Below are 5,698 nucleotides of genomic sequence, written 5' to 3'. Positions count from 1 at the left end.
GTATTCAGTTATAGTATATCTGTTGTGTTTTAGTATTATCTACTTTAGTTTGCAAGCAAAATAACCTTTGTAAGTTTCAAAATCTAATACAAACAATTAAAACAGCTGAAACATTGTTATTGCTTTTAGATTTAAAGTTACAGTGTTTCGTTTATACCTTGAATTAGAAGATAGTGTTATCTAATTGACATATGCAAATATGTAGGTAATTCAGTTACCACTACGCTATTATCCATATTTATTTATAATAGAGATAATGCAAAATCAACGCTATTTTTAACTAAGTAAAAGTTGTGGGTGTGGCATGTGATAAAGAGGCGACTGTGGATCCAATTGCTGAAGAATCAGACCCGAGATATTCTCATGAAAACGATTTGTACGTTCGGTTGTAATCCATGGCCAGTAGGGGTTAGGGTGCTCGACTTATAATATGTGAGTCGCTGATTCGAATCCCCATTGCAAGCATTTTAATGCAAGACATCTGGTCATCACCACCCACTGTCAACGCTTGCTACTCTTTTATTAACGAACAGTGAGATTAACCGTAGGGACGTTATAAAGTCACGATTAATCCCACTATTCGTTGATAAAAGACTAGCAAGAGTTGGCAGTGAGTGGTGATGACTAACTACCTCCTTCTTGTCTTACACTGTTATATGAGGGACGGCTGGGTACAGATAGCCCTCAGGTAGCTTCGAGCGAAATTCTAAGGAGATAAAGATAAGCCTTTCATTTTATAGGATTCTCCAAATCAGTGAGTGCTTTGTCTGAATATTGAGGTGTTTGATCTCCCTAACAGTGGAGGAAAACGCTGAATAAATACGAGATGGCTCATCATTCCACGTGTGGAATGTCTGACAATTACAATGACGTAAACTATTGTGTCGTTTTATCTCGTCTCACACGTGACTTGGTGTTATTGTGTTTCGGACGTAAAGTTAAACCTACTCTTTGTTTTATTTCATTACTACACGTGAGTTGGTGTTGTGTATGTTTCATAATTTCAGTTTTCTTTCTTAAAAATTAACTTCAATGCAGATAAAGCTACGGGGAGATAAACATGTGTTGATAAAATAAAAGTAAAAATAATCGTTACATTGACTATAATGTAAAACCTGAAATAAATGGACTATACCAATATATTGATGGATTACCACATATACTACATCAATGTCCCTCTTGGGACAGTGGTATTTAAGTAACTGTTATATTAATTTATGTTACATTACCATTACTTTCAAGCTGAACTTCTATTTCGTGATGACGAGAAAAAGCACTTGTAGAGAAAATTATATATAGCCAGCTATGGGTAGAGAAAGCACTTTGTGAACCTGAGGACGACCGAAGAAAATCGAAACTTTGTTCGCTCCTCCACATAGTGCTTCTCTATCCATACCAGCCGTTTTACATACATGAACTTCTATTACTTAACAAGGTGCTTGGTTCTCATGGTTCAACCACATATACATCAAGTATAAACCAAACTTCTGCGAACTAATCTCTGTGTGTGTGTTTTTTTTATAGCAAAGCCATATCGGACTACCTGCTGAACCCACCGAGGGGATTCGAACCCCTGATTTTAGCGTTGTAAATCAGTAGACATACCACTGTACTATGGGCGGCCAACTAATTTTCTGTGAAATTCGAGCTGGTCAGTCACACATACTTCAAGTATAAACCAATCTTTAACTAACTGACCCGAGTCAAGTTCTGGCGAGTCAGCCACGTTTCAGAAAATATTTTTATCTTTGTTATTTTGTTACAAGTAATAAAGTAAAATATAAGGTGGGTGGGACTAACCTCAGTAGCAGCGAAATGATGTTCTGATAAAAAAAAAAGGTGGGTATAACATTTTACATCATCAAATGTTGCTACATAGAAACAATTATAATATTTATCTAAAAGATTCGCAATCGTTTAGTGGTTAAGAAATTACGTTATGGAGGTTCATGAGCGTAATTTTGATTATCATTTAAGTCAGCGGAAAATTTACATTGATACAAATGGATGGTTTCTTGAGACATCCTGTTGTCACACGCTTCGATGTGGTTGTGTTATATAAACCAAGATGAATTACTTTATTTATGTAAAGAGAGCGTAGTTTGAATACTTAGAAACTAATGTTTCAACATATGATATACATTGTTTTGTTTGAAGATATCTTAACGTAAGTTTGAATGTTATTGTAACACGTAAAACGTTTCTGGCTATTACTTGAAATTAATGAACACGAAATTTTAGTTTTTATTAAATTTATTAAAACGCTGTTGTCTCCAGTTATGAGATCGTGTGATTTAGCACGAAACAGGTTTTATGATTTGATATAACATTTAATATTGTATTTATTGCTCAGAGGTAAGCTAAAACTAGAAGTTCGATCGTAAGAGCTTTATGTATCTTTACACTTAAACAAGCAAAGAAAACATTATATTTATTTCAGCTACCTTGTCTAATGTTAGTTCAAATATTATCCTAACAGTGGAAAACTCGGTGCACATTACTTCTTTATCTGATTTGTTTTTAGAAATAAGTCTACTACGTTGTGGTACAGCGGCATGTCTGCTGAATTACAACGCTTGAAACCGGGTTTCAGTATCCGTTTTGACAAAGCACAGATAGCCCTGAAGTAGCTTTGTGCTTAACATTTATAAATTTATCATAAGTAACTGCATGAATATTCCACTAAATCAAATAAGTTAAACACGTGAATTAATAGAAAATTAATCTAATTTTAGTTTAAGTTTGATACGTATTTTAAAAAGATGCTTACGGTGTTCTTACGTATGCAGATGACTTTAAAAGGTATAACAAGGAAAAGTAATTGTTGAATGTCATGCAGTGTTTTAATCAACGAGGTCTTGAATGTAATTCATTGTTGAAAATGAGGTATTGAATGTAATTCATTGTTGAAAATAAGGTCTTGAATGTAATTCATTGTTGAAAATAAGGTCTTAAATGTAATTCATTGTTGAAAATAAGGTATTGAATGTAACTCATTGTTGAAAATAAGGTGTTTAATGTAATTCTGTAAGAAATAAGGAGGTGTTCAGTGTCATGTATTGTTAGAATTGAGAAGGTGTCAATGGTTATGCATTGTTAGAATTAAAATGTGAAATGTCATCCATTGTTAGGAACATCAAGATAAAATAAAGCTTTGAAAACCGGCTTTTCTTACCGTTCCACCGTTCTGATACCCAGAGAAATCAGGAGGGACATCCGTTGTAACCAATATAACGAAGTCGAGTTCTGAATTTGAAACCATACCTTGCTGAGACGTAAAGTTTCAGGATTCGGTTGCATCGTGGTGTATGAAGCAAACCCTGAAAAACAGATAGAAAAATATCATTGTACACGTATAGTGTACAACAGGTAAAACTAGTTTCAAAATGAGAGTTTTAGTGAGCTAATAAGTATCCATTATCTTTTAGTGAGCTGGTAATTACACATTATTGTATAGTGAGCTAATAAGTGTCTATCGTCGTTGCTAGTGGAAAATGAACGTATTTAATTCAAGCCTATTTTACATCAATAATGACATGAAGAAGTTGGTTGAAAGAAAAGTAGATAAAGTGTACGAGATTGTTTTCAAATGTTTATTTAGTTTGTCTGTTTGTAGTTAAAGACAACACTACTCTACGAGCTATCTGTGGTACGTCCACCGAGTATCGAAAACCAGATTTTAGCATTATAAGCTAACCGACTTATTACGGATCCACATGGAACGGGGGCGCTACAGAAATTAAACATTAATCAAAGAGGGCGTGATTGTGCCTGAATTAATGAAAGAAAACTGACATTTTTTAACTGTAGAATTTTTATCTTGTTCGTTTGTTACGCGCTCCTACTGAAACATTTAATAGAAACAGAAGGAGAGTGGTCATCTAGTGGTCATTACGTTGCGTTATGGCTGTAATTAAAAAGAAATAAAAAAAACAAAAACAAGAACTGTACCATGCGTTTTACTTAATCTAAAATAGATATGAAGATGTTGGTTTAGATGTGATATACATTCGTCTAGATAAGTTCAGTAACAAGATAATTGTGGCCTCCTTGCATCAGGAAGAACTGTGGCAGCGCACGTGATGTAGATAAATATTCAGTTCTGTACCAGGAGTCATGATTACAGTAGTATTACATCGTCAAAGTTACTTGTGTTACGTCACAACAAAATCTATAGAGGAAAGAGAAAACCGTAAAGTATATTACATGTGCCGCGATCGTCTGGTGGATAGGACATTACGTTATGCCAGCTATAACCTAAGTTAGAATCCTGGTCATGACAAAACATGTACTTCACCGAAATAAACCTTAAGCCTAAAGTTATATATTGACATCTCCGACTAATATATATACACATTCTTACATCATTTGTCGTTTTAAAACTAACATCAAGGTTTAGGTAATTTGTTACGTGATGCTATCTTTAATAATTATTAAACTTTAAAAACTCCACCTGTTGGTTAGTGTTCGCCAAAGGAAAGTATTTATAAAATTAACAGTTTCATACATTATTTCCATATAAAAGAAATAATAAACAATTTTGTGAATAAGATAATACCTGAATCCAATACATTCTAGTTTTATTTCAATTGTACAAAATAAAACTGATAAATAATTAATAGAAATTCTTTTTTTCAATTCTGAATATAAAATTTTTGTAGCACATTTTTTCACAACATTACACAGTCGGGGTCTGTGCTATGTTTGGTTAAAGTGAAGCAAGAAATCTACAAAGAAAGATGTTCACAAATGAAATGTTTTTAACAATTTGAAAATATTTTTATCTCATTTCCGTGTCTTTGTTGGTTCAGAAGGACGATAGGTGAGATCGCTTATAATATATGTTACTTCTATTGTTATCTTGATTTTCATTTGTTCGTTTGTTTTAGAATTTCGCGCATAGCCAACCAGGTTTATCTGTGATAGCCATCCCTAATTTAGATGGAAGAAGGGTGGTCATCACCAACAACACTTACGCTATTCTTTTTATCAACGAATAGTGGGATTTGCCGTCACATAATTATGCCCTCAACGGCTGTTTGGTGTCATGGGGATTTTGAACCCGAGAGCCTAAAATTATTGGCAGAGTGCCCTATTCACCTGGCTGCCAAAATCCCCGATTGTTGTAACAAACAATTAATATAATTTCAATTCCTTTAATTGTGATAATTTCAGGAATATGCACTTAATATCCCATGTAGATAGTACTAAAGAAACGACTTTAATAGAATATTAGTTTATAACGTAGGTTTCAATTCAAAATGATACGTCGTTATTATTGGTTTTAATTCTAAATGCTTTAATATATCATTACGACATAAAAAATAACAGTTATAAAACTGTAACACGTAAAATAACTTTCATTAATTAATTTAGGTATTAATGGAATGTGTTTTTATCGATGACCGAAACGTAGAGATCGGAAGAAGTACCAGTGTTACTATACATCAAGTAATCATTTCATTTTGTTAAAAGTAAAGCTACATCTTACGTGGTTAATAACAATACGAACTACGACTCGAACGATTGATAAACTTATGGACCTCACTTAAAACGTATCTGTCTACGCTATTTACTAGATAGTGACAGGGTCTCTGATGTCTCGTAACGAAAAATAACTAAATAAACAACTGCGTTACTGAGTGTTTGAGGGTCAATCTTAAAGTTACTGAGTATTGTATTAATCTTTAGGATAGTG

Source organism: Tachypleus tridentatus, chromosome 13 (genome assembly GCF_004210375.1).
Source record: "Tachypleus tridentatus isolate NWPU-2018 chromosome 13, ASM421037v1, whole genome shotgun sequence".
Classification (NCBI taxonomy): domain Eukaryota; kingdom Metazoa; phylum Arthropoda; class Merostomata; order Xiphosura; family Limulidae; genus Tachypleus; species Tachypleus tridentatus.
Note: the sequence above shows the minus strand (reverse complement) of the source record.